The sequence below is a fragment of the Bufo bufo genome, chromosome 9, assembly GCF_905171765.1.
Source record: "Bufo bufo chromosome 9, aBufBuf1.1, whole genome shotgun sequence".
Taxonomy (NCBI): Eukaryota; Metazoa; Chordata; class Amphibia; order Anura; family Bufonidae; genus Bufo; species Bufo bufo.
The window spans coordinates 199,596,802-199,608,846 of record NC_053397.1 but is presented as its reverse complement, the minus strand read 5'-3'; the positions used below and the strand labels follow the sequence as shown (position 1 = coordinate 199,608,846).

The 12,045-nt window shown below is 46.2% G+C and overlaps 1 protein-coding gene across 1 annotated transcript in view; it reads left to right on the top strand.

Moving 5' to 3' along the window:
• RNF11 (ring finger protein 11) overlaps window positions 1–12,045 on the top strand; it is a 45,701-nt gene that overhangs the window by 27,803 nt on the left and 5,853 nt on the right. The window lies entirely within an intron of this gene.

Here is a 12,045-nt window from a genome sequence, read left to right as displayed (position 1 = left end):
TGCAGGTCTCTTCTTTCTGGCTTGATAAAGAAGGGACTTTAATTTGACGTTCCTCGTCCCTAATGGGGCGTTCGGCCAGGAGGTGTCATGAGACGACCTCTTTGTTACAATGAGGTTGGATTGCTCCTGCAGTTTATATTTCCAGCAAGGTTCTTTATTGGCCTCTCCCACTTGAGCGCCGCGGTCTTCCCCTTGCTCACCAGGCACAGCGCCGTATATTGGCTGTGCTTGGTATCGCAGCTCAGCCCTATTCACGTCAATGAGACTGAGCTGCGCCTAGGCCATGTGACTGAACGTGTTGTCCCTCGGCCTAGGAAAACTGCAAGAAAACCGCTACTGTGAGCCCCACCTTCTCGAATAGCTGATCGGCAGGGGTCCCAGGTGTTGGACCACCACCTGTCAGATACTGACGACCTATCCAGAGCATAGGTCATCAGTATTTAAGTCTCGGAAAACCCCTTTAAGGCCCTGTGCACCCGACCGGGTTCATTTTACGGTCCGCAAACTGTGTATCCAGTAAGTACTGATGTGGTCTGTGTGCATGCTGCGTTTTGTAGCCGACCCATTGACTTCATCCTTGTGTCCATTTCGAAAATGTAGAACATGATCCATTGAAGTCAGTGGGTTCGCAACAAAATAAATCATGCACATGAACCGCATCCATATTTTGTGGGTCCGAGGTTTGCAGACCACCAAATGGACCTGTTCCTGTGCATGAGGCCTAAAGGGGTTTTCTTGCATTTTAATATTGATATAGTTATCCTCAGGATAGGCCATCTTTCTCTAATCGGGTTCTGGTTCCCCCACTGATCAGCTGTGGATACCAGAAGTACACCGCGCCATCCATTGTGTATATAACCATCTTCATCCACTACACAATGGATGGCGCTGTTTAGTTCCTGCTCCAGCAGTACTCTGAAACAGCTGATTGGGGGGGGGTGGGGGGCTGGGTGTTAGACCGATGCCCATTTAGATAAAAAAAGGCCTATCCTGAGAGTAAGGGCTCATGCATGCGAATGTATGTATTTTGCGGTCCGCAAAAAAATACGGAGGATGTCCGTGTGCATTCTGTGTTTTGCGGAACGGCACAGCTGGCCCCTAATAGAACAGTCCTATCCTTGTCTGTAATACGGACAATAATGGGACATGTTCTATTTTTTTGCGGAATGGAAATGCGGATATACCAAAACGGAGTGCACCCGGAGTAACAATTTTTTTATTTATTTTTTTGCGGACCCATTGAAATGAATGGTTCTCCATACGATCTGCAAAAGTGGACACGGAAAGAAAAAACGTTCGTGTGCATGAGCCCTTAGTCATAAATATTAAAATCCCGGAAAACCCCCTTTAAGCTGTTGAGACCTCAGTAACCGTATCTGTGAATGATTAGCCTCTGCTCCAGAGCTCTGGTGATGTGAACACCCAGGTATGTTCTACTGTACACAGGATGACTCCGCGTCTCCTGCACTTCGCCCTGTGCCATACGCTGGGTTCACCACATACAAGGTTCAAGGGGCAGATCAGTTGCCTCGTGACATAAATTGAGCTCGTTTCTCACTGTGTCTCATGATAGCCGAGGCTGCAGAGTCACCATGACATCACCCCATTGTGTCACTGGAAACTTGGAAAACAAAGATTTTTATTTTTTTTTTAATTCAGGAAGGACATGGAGAAACTATTTGCTTAGACCAGGGATGCCAAACTTACAGCCCTCCAGCTGTTGCAAAACTACAACTCCTAGCATGTCTGGACAGCTACCAGCCTACAGCAGGCCATGATGGGAGTTGTAGTTTTACAACAGCAGGAGCGCCACAGGTTGAGCATCCCTGGCTTAGACCTTTTTTGGAAACGCTTTCAACTTAAATCCTAAATTATTTTGGTGCCCCCCCCCCCCCCCCCCCCCCAAATAATTAAGGATTTCAGTTGAAAGACTTGCATAATGTACGTAGACATCGGGATCCCATAGCAAAAATCAAGGGGGTCTCGTCGCTGAAAGCCTTTGTGATTATCTTCCGTGTTTTAGGGGTGTTCGGAGGAGTAAATTAAAGCTGCTGCGCCCCGTTATATAATCTAGAACATGGCCACCCAACTGTATCAGAACTGCAGCTCTCTCAAGAGCCAGAGAGACCGGAAAGGAATACAACCTTTTCACCAATTTTGTAAATGACCTTTTTGCATCAGTGTGTGCATCCATTTTCTGACCGTTTATCTGTTTTTAATGGCTAGTTTGCGTCCGTTTTTAACGGCTGTTAAAACGGCCATTAAAAACAGATGCGTTTCATCGTCTTTTAAATTTTTCCTATATTCCTACCCCTTCAGTGCCCTCAGTATACATTATGCCCCCGCCCCTCTGAAGTGCCCCCTTGGACATATAATAGCCCCAATAATAATGCCCCTCACGCAACCCCCACTCCTGTTAGTGCCAAAAAAACAAACCATACTCTCTTTATCCACTTGCATGAGCAGGGACACTCGCTCCTCACCGGAGGCACCAGGACCTGACGGTCCCATCATGTGACGTCGCCACACGTCAGGACCTGCTGCCTCTAGTAAGGAGCGAGTGCCCCTGCTCGTGTACGTGGATGAGGTGAGCAGTTTGTTTGCTTTATTTTTTTAACAATATACTAGTTTTTAATGGGTGTGAGGTGGGTGCACTGCTATCTAAATGCCGTTTATAAAAGCAGACCCAAAGATTTTCATCGGGGTCCGTCGGGCTGTGAAAAAATAAAACATCCTATATATATATATTTTTTTTTTTATGGCCGCTGTTCACTTGCCATTACAAAAAAGACAGTAAAAAAACACACAGCCATGTGGATAGCCCTGTAAACGGCTGTTTTTTTTTAACTGTGTGAATGCACCCTAATGGTAACCCAACTGACCCTGTTGTAGGCCATGGGGTCCTTGTGGTGCCGTTATATGTTTTCAGTTTAATTAGCGCTGGTGTGAACTGGCTTTATCACAGCGGCTAGGAGCAGCTGGAGAGAAGTCTGGACCTCCGCAGAGAAGCACAAAGATTGTGATAAAACAGAAGGAAGCCTCCATCCTGTAGATGATGGGGATAACGCCTGCACGAACGTCCGAGGCGTCCCGCCACCGCTGCACAATAGAGATAACATAGAAAGTGAGAATTGTGTGTTGTGTTCAGCTCGGCCGGGCCAAGCCTGTAATTGTGTTCTTGATGTAACCTTCATCTTCAGCCAGAAGAAGCTGCAATTACAGAAAAGCTGATTTTGTGGCTGTTTGATCCTGTATTTCATGTGGCTTCTGGGCAGGTATGTGGCATCTAGGAACTTACCTGGAAGAAGGAGCTTTTTTTTTATTCCTGCTTTGATACATCTGTCTGTATTAGGCTACTTGAATTCAGTTTGTGAGATCCGTTTTTAGGGCTCTCAGCACCTAACGCCGCCTCCTTTTTTTTTTTTTTTCTTCCAGTAAAGGGGTATTCTAGTTATTCCAAGGGTAGGGGTATAACTTTTAGATCAGTGGGGCTGTGACTGCTGGGACCCCACTGATAATGAGAACCAGAGCCCCCTACCGGTGATCGAGCATGTGCACTGCTGCTCTATTCATCGCGATGAGACTGCTGGAGATAGCGGTTTTCAGCACCCGGACATGTCTGGCGGTCCCATAGAGATGGAGAGGCAGTGCACCTGGTAGACCTGTAGGTGTATGGTTTTCGGGGGGCCTGCAGAAAACAGCTGTGGTCATCAGTGGAGGTCTCCGAGAATGGGGATAACATGATCTGACCAGAATATCCTTTAAGCAGCAGGCATCATTTTTCTCCTACTAAACTATAGGGCCACCCCTTTACACATTTGATTGTTGGCCAATCCCATAAAAGCCGATCTGCCCAGTCATGCGCTTCTCAGTGCACTGGGAACAACACGTTGAAATCCAACTGCCCAATCCTTCTTCTCTCTGCCGAGATCTGCCATCAGAATGGAGGAGGTTAGAAGAAACAAGACCACTTGTACGGCGCACTTCCCAGGGAGGATCTCTTGAACAGGTAAAGCCCTCTTCATCAGGCACTTCATTAGGGCAGAGTTGGGAGACCCTCATACACATTAGATAGTTGTCAGTTCTCTCAAAAATCTGTGGGTTTGGCCTACAATCTTAATCGAGGATGCTCCACCTGCGGCCCTCCAGCTGCTGTAAAACTACAACTCCCACCATGCCCTGCTTTAGGCTGTAGGCTGTATGGACAAGCTGGGAGTTGTAGTTTTGCAGCAGCTGGCCGCAGGTTGAGCATCCCTGATGTAAATGAGTAGGGTCCGCTTGAGAATTAGGAACAGTCTCGTGAGGTAAGTCAACAAATCGTATGAGGATCATTCCCTTTATTAATTACAAGTATATTTGCACTCTCATGTCGATTTACACAGATCTGTTGCTTTTAGAAGTTCTTTTAAATAAGATAGATAATCCAGCTAATTGCAGTGCAAAGTTCCTCCATATTTTTCTTTTTTTTTGCATTCCACACGTTTTAACCCCTTAACACATTGTGGAATACATGTACGTCACGTGCAGAGGCAGGTATCAGGAATCGGAGATGAGGCCAATCCCCATTCCCAGATGTCACTGTCAATAGCGACCACTGCACCTGACGGGTTACACAAAGTGGAAGCTCCTTCCGTCCCCTGATCTTAGGGCACTTTCACACTAGCGTTTTTGTTTTCCGGTATTGAGTTTCGTCCTAGGGGCTCAATACCGGAAATAAACTGATCAGTTTTATCCTAATGCATTCTAAATGGAGAGCAATCTGTTCAGGATGCATCGGTTCAGTCCCTCTTACGTTTTTTGGACGGAGAAAATACTGCAGCGCGCTGCAGTTTTCTCTCCGGCCAAAAATCCTGAACACTTGCCGAAATGTTGAATCCGTCATTAATTTACATTAAAGTGTATTAGTGCCGGATCTGGCATTAAGTGTCCCAGCAAAACGGATCCGGATTTTCTTTAAAAATGCAAAAAAATAAAATATTTTACTGAATCCGTTTTTCCGGATGACACCGGAGAGACGGATCCGGTATTTCAATGCATTTGTCAGACAGATCTGGATCCATCTGACAAATGCCATCAGTTTGCGTCCGGATTGCCAGATCCGGCAGGCAGTTCTGGCGACGGAACCCTCTGCCGCAAGTGTGAAAGCACCCTGACCCCCGGCGAAGCAATCGAAAGCTGCTGTGTGCCTTATGATGGATGCCAGGCCTGCCATCTTATTACTCGCATTACTTACACTCGACCGGAGGTAGGGTATAACAGGATAACGGCAAAGGCACCATACACTGCATTGCACCGCTGATACACCGGGATTTTTGAAGAGCATTAGGTAAGAGGGTCTCCATTGCGATCAGCATAAACCTGGTGATCCCTTTTGAAGGATTGAATTGGATTAAAGGATTAAATTGCAATTTTTTTATGCCCCCAATGTATTAAAACTATGGTATATGAAAAATATTCTACCATTTCTTGTATACAGCACTTACACCGACCTATGTGTCTCTGTACTTATTTTAGGTGGAGGTGAGGGACCTATTCTACCTAAGTGTTTAGATTGGTTTGCAGGTTTCCACCATTGCCTCATAGATCATGTGCAATCCTATAATTTTTGGTTGCACTTTCAGTGTAATCAGTGGCCATACACTGTGGAAAGACCGATAAAGACCAGAATTGGCCATGAGCCAAGTGATCTCTTTTGCGCAAGGTCTTTGTTTCGTAGGCAAGGAATGACTCCGTTACTGGCTTTCACAATGAGGAGGAGCAATTGACGGCAGCAGAGAACATAACACCTTGTCAGCCATGCATACCCATTAGTTGTACATTTAATTTAAAAGGTCCTGTTAAAAAGCTGCAGAACCCTTTTAACTAAAGGACCTGCTGCCTTCGTGCATTAGGCTACTGAAGTCGATAGTTTAGGACCCCCGTAGATCCTGATCTCCAGGCGCTCCTTTACTCCGTTGGACAGGCGCGTTCATCTCAGCAGCTGGAGCATCTTTTACCCTTTTCTAAGGCATCATGCACACGACCGTTGTTTGGATCCACGTCTGATCCGCATCTTTTGGAATCGCACACGAACCCATTCATTTTTATGGGTCCTCAAAAATGCGGTCAGCAGACGGATCACATCCATGTGCTGTCCGCATCCGTGCGGCTGTTCCTCAAATTATAGAACAAGACCTATTCTTATCCTCCGTTTTGGGGACAAGAATAGGCAGTTCTAGTAGGAGAATGAGGGATGCGGGTATCTGTACTTTGCGGATCCGCAGTTTGCAGACCGCAAAATACATACGGTCTGAGCGTGCAGCCTAAAGTGTTGAAATTTATAACAAGTTGTTCCCTGTGACGGGATTGAGTTTTATGTAGGTTTTTTTTTTTTTTTCCAATCTCTCTGAGCTCTGTAATCTTTCTCTAATCTTTATCCCCTGGATTACCACAGAGCCGCCATCACTGACCTCCTTTTTTTTATTTTTTGTAAAGCTATCACATATTTTGTCTTTATGGATGGATGTTTTTAATCTCTCATCATAATTTGGACAGTTGCTTTTCACATACCCAGCGTGCTTTAAAGCTCACCGTGCACACAACATAGCTTTTGGCCAAAAATGATATATGCAAATGAGCCTCTAGGAGCAACGGGGGCGTTGCCGTTACACCTAGAGTCTCTGCTCTCTCTAACTGCTGCGACCTATGTACTTTGATTGACAGGGCTAGGAGTGATGATGATTACACTGCCTGGCTCTTTCAATCAAAGTGCAGCAGGCGCGGCAGTTACAGAGAGAGCAGAGCCTCTAGGTGTAACGGTAACGCCCCTGTTGCTCCTAGAGGCTCATTTGCATATATAAAAACATAATTTTTCTCAGCAGTGCGGACACATATGAACATGGGACCAACACAATGTCTTCAGCTGCCAAGTGTACATGCAACAGGTCAGCCAGTGTCATAGGTACAGAACTGCTGACAGATGCCCTTTAAGGGCTTTTTACAGACATTGCAGATGCTCTTGGCCATTTTCCAATGTAAAGTTGCGCAGCAATCGGATGCTTGTTTGTTGGAATCCCTTCACTCCATCAAAACAGGGCATGTGTATCTGACAATGATGGAATCAAACAGCCGCATAAAAAATCCTAAGTAGTGAACAGACATTCATGCGTCCAATCAGACAATTATCTGCCTGTGTGAAAGGTCTTTAAAGGGATTGTCCATTTCTTTTATTCTGATGTCCTGTCTTTGGGATCCTCCATGGTTATCTGACCAGTGGGGGTCTGATGCCCTGCACCCTCCACCGATCAGCAGCTCTGCAGGAGACGTCTGTGCCCAAACTGCCAGCTCCGTCCATTGTGTAATGGATGGTGCTGGTTACTGCAGCACTGCTCCAATTGAAGTGAATGGGAGCAGAGCTACAGTAACCAGCTCTGCCCACTAGGGTACGTCTGTGATTTTGGGCGCCATGTGTCATGCACCCAAGTATTGCAGTGTAGTAGGACTGCCAGAGGAATTACTGTGACCCCATTCATTGCTATGGCAGCCCTGCTACACGGCGATACTTGGGCGGACCTGTGTAGTTCCGGTGCCATAGTTTCTCAGGAACAGTTGATCACCGGAGGTTCAGGATGTCAGACCCCCAGCAATCAGATATTGATGGACAGACAAGAAGTATAGAATTACCAGAGAGCACGTATTGACTTGCTATATAGTCACTAATTACGTGCAGAAATCTTCCTATGTGAAAGGATCCCTCAGGTAGATTCACGCTGTGTCAGACGTATACAGCTGGGGGATTTGCCGACCATTATCTTGCACAGATTCTTCCGATGTATGCCACTCTCCAGCATACAGTCTCATCCATTGCCCATCGGGTCCCTTGTTTTAAAGAAAAAAAAATGTTCTATATAATATGCATTATTTATTTTTTTCTTAATTTAATGCCTCTGTATAGAATAGCATAAACTATACCAACATAATTCAGCCTGACAATGCCAAAAGAGCATGCTTGGCAATCATTGGGTGACTGGGACGCTATAGATTGGCACGTTAGCCATATGCTCTGTAAATCCAGTGTGAATAGGGAGAGGAGATAGGGCGCACCAGCAATTATCTGGACTATTTGCAGAGCCACACACATTAGATTTTCTGTTCTCAGACCCCTTAGGCTGGTAGTGTCTAACCTCTAGCTCTTGTAAAACCACAACCCCCAGCATGTAGATGGGACAGAAGGGTGAAACATTTAACCCTGAAACCAGTTTTTCACTGGAATCTTCTCCGACTTGTACAGAAGCCCAAGCAGACACATTCCTGTGCTGAGCACACGCCATAAATATCTATCTGAAAACAACTCGTGTCTTGGGTCTGATCGCACCTCTCCAGTTTATGGTCGCATGTGTCCTTGTAGACCACAAGAACGTGCAGAAACCTTAAATTCGAGTAATTTTTACTGCAGGACGCCCTTGCTGGGATGTTGAGGGTTCTTGGCAGGGCAGTTCTGAACTGTTGACCTCAACATACTTTATAGGGAGTAGTTTTTGTGGATACGGGTGGAGCTTGTTGGTCTCTGGTCCACAGTGAACATGACCTAGTGCTTTTTTTCGTCTTCGTTTCCCCCCCCCCCCCCCCCCCCCCCCCAGTTGCATAACCTGGTGGCACTGCAGCTTCTGGAAAGAGTTAGCAGAGGTCATTGCACTATGCAAAAAAAATTAGTTTTCATGGACGCTAATTTGATATCCTTGTAGTCTATGTAGACCCAATGTTTATCTGGGTTTCCCGCCTGGTTTGCCAGTGAAGAATCTTAGTCAGCCAGTCCGCAGCCTAAAATGGATCCTTATCGAATGTATTCTGCACCGTGTAGACTTTGTTGTAGCACGCATCCTGTTGTGTCCTTTAGGCCTCTTTCAGATGAGCGTGTCCTGTGCGGAAATCGTGCTCAATGTGTGAGAGTGGTTCCACGTTATGGACACTGCTTGTTTTGCAGGAGCGCATGGCATTATAATGATCTATAATTCTGTGTGTCTCTGCCCAAGCTTGCTTCTATAGAATTATACTGATGTAATGCTGTCAGTATAATTCAGTAGATACAGGTCACGCAGCGACACACAACGTTATAAATCAGTGTAATTCCTTGCGAGCAGTGTCCATAACGGGGAAATCGCGCTCGCACACGAAGCGTGGTTTCCGCACAGGACACTAAGAGGGCTTAGTATTGGTTGCTCTTCTGCTTGCTCTATTAAAGTGGTTTTCCATCAATGTTCGATCATCGGAGTCTAACCCACAGGACCATTATAGTTCAACAGAATGAAGGGTTTATGATCCTCTGGCAGGTACTGCGGCTTTTCTATGCTTTTACACGTGCACAACCTCATATGGACCAGACCTTTATTCTGCAGATCATCAGGGTCCCAAAAATCAGACCCCTAATTACCAAACGTCGCTGGCTTACCCTAAGGATAAGGAATCCATTTTATAGACCTAGAATAACTTTTTAAATGTTGTCTTGTGAAGAAAGAAAGATGCCCAGGGTCGGCTTCTGGAAACTTCCTAAGCCAATACGTTTCCCTTGCAGTGGGGTATTAGGTGAAGTACGGTACATTTGGTTCTTGGACGCACTTCCACCCCACGGCCATACCGTGTACCAGAACCTGAACATAAGCTGTTCTGCTCAATCTAACAAAGACTAACACACCTGTTGGATTCCATTAAAACCTGTGGGGTCTAGTAGGGGGGTGTTCTAGTAGGGCTTGTGTTTTACTGCGAGATGCATTTCAGACAATATCCCACATTCAAGAAGTAAAAAGTATAAATGCAACAAAATTCGGCATATCTAGCTTTAGAAAGCTCCCCTGCACCTAGCTTACCAATGGGGCACCATTTTAAACCAAAGCGCACCACATTTTTTTCCACAATTCTGTCGCAATATAGGCTGACCAGTGGGTGGTACAAAGTTAGAGAAGTGTCTATCCATGGACCGTATGTATTGTCTAGTGGACCTTGGCGCAACGTTACGTTGCCTGTTATTGCCACATTACATTAACCTCAAATGGATTTGCCACGTGGCACACTACCTGGCCGTGTGGCCACGCCATTAGGCTTCCTTCTTTCTGCTTGTAATCCATCACAAAGTTGATGCCGATGGGCTTCACAGACCAGAGGCGGTCAGCAGAGGGTAAAGGCCGTGAAGGTAGTAGGTCACATCATCTGTGTCCTGGCCTCAGGAGGTCCACAGGCCCCTGGTCATTGAGTGTTGGGTGTATAATTTGACAACATCTTGAGTGCAGACCATTAGCAGCTTTTTCTTGTCGCTCCTCTTCCCTTTGGGCGGGGATGATTGCGTTTGTACTTTTACCAGAAGAAGAGATCCTTTCAAGTATTCTTAAGTTATTCCTAAGGGCTTGACAATTACACAACTGTTTTACAGTCAAATGAGCTTGCATTTCTGGAGAGCACTGAGTGCTGGGAGGGATATGGACGCAGAAGCCTCTTTTTATTGCACATGTGTCAGCAGTCTGGTGATTTAATGGTGTAAGACGGCAGCAACTGGCATGGCCTCGGGAGACAGCTGGCCTGGGAGGAGACACTGCTGTCTGGCACATTACATCTTAAGCCCTTGCTGCCCGGCTGGGCAGACTCCTGCGATAATTGGATGTGTCAGATCTCTCAATCCCAGCATCAGCTGAAGACCTGACGTGAAGATGGGCAAAAACAATCGATTCCAGTGAACGAAACTAATAAGGGACAGTGTGAAAATGCGTAACTTTGCCCCAACAATTACTTTGGCTGGCCCACCAGCTACGGCTTTGTGAGGCGAGACGGTATGTTGGGTGGTGAGCCTTTGGTAGATGCTATGACTGTACTTGGCCGGGACACACCGTGCACCGTGTTCAGCAGCATGGCAAAGCCCTTTGTGGTCTATAAGAAAGTGCAAAGCCTGAGCCAGTGCATATTGAATTAAGATTATTGCTTCTTGCAACTGGGCAGCCTGACAAATGACACACAGACCAAGCCTGACGCAGGGAAGGACACCTCCGTCGTGCCTAACTTTGGAAGAACTCCACAGGGCGCTATGTTGACCCCTATGGTTGAACACTTTATTATTAGTTATTTTTTTCTGAAGTTGGCCTTTTTTCTGAGATAGCGGTGTGCCACCCACTATTACTCCCGACACCCCTCATTGCCGAGTATACATGTCTTCTCAACAGGAAGAGAGGAGAAAGCCATTGTTTTATCTGAGAACAAAGGATCGAGCATGTTGGAACCCAATCCCTGCCATATGGGGAAAGCCTCATGCAGTTTACATGGTCAACTATGGGGTTCGACCGACATATGTCTGTTTGGCCATCTTAAAAGGTTATGCCGAGATTGATGTAAAAAATGAAAATCCAACATCGTATAGTACATGATGACCTCTTTCTAAGGCTAGCTTCACACCTGCAGTAATGCTATCCGGCAGGCTGTCATGGAAGAGGAACGGCTTGCCTGATACTGCCATGTAATACTAGACCCCATTAACTATAATGGGATTCAGAGGTTTCCGGCATGAACAACTGATTTCGGTCGGACAAAAACTTGTGCGCACACCGGTTTTTGTCCAGCCGAATTGGATCAATCATGCCGGAAACCGTCCAGCTCCCTCCCATTATAGATAATGGGGTCTGGCGGTTCGTGGCAGTGTCCCACAAGGCCGGATACAGTGAACACCAGCAGGCTGTTTCGTTGCTGTAACAGGCTGCCTGATAGCATTACCGCAGGTGTAATACTAGCCTTAAAAAAAGCTAGAACCAGCCCTGTACCTCACGTGGATCCAGAGAGCTCCCCATTCATTGCTGTGCTAGATTTATATCAAGCTGACAGCTCTATGGTGTGTCCTTTCTGCTGCAGCTCGTATCCTATCGCCGCTCAGGGTTTGTGTCCTTTCAGCTGCAGCTCTCAGTAGATGCGGCAGTTGAAAGATGAAACTGAGCATGTGCGACCACCCAGTAGCTTAATGTGTACATATACAGTTTAAACACCACATATTTGTTATGCTCTTTTTGTTGGCAGCACTTCGCCCTGTGTAAACCA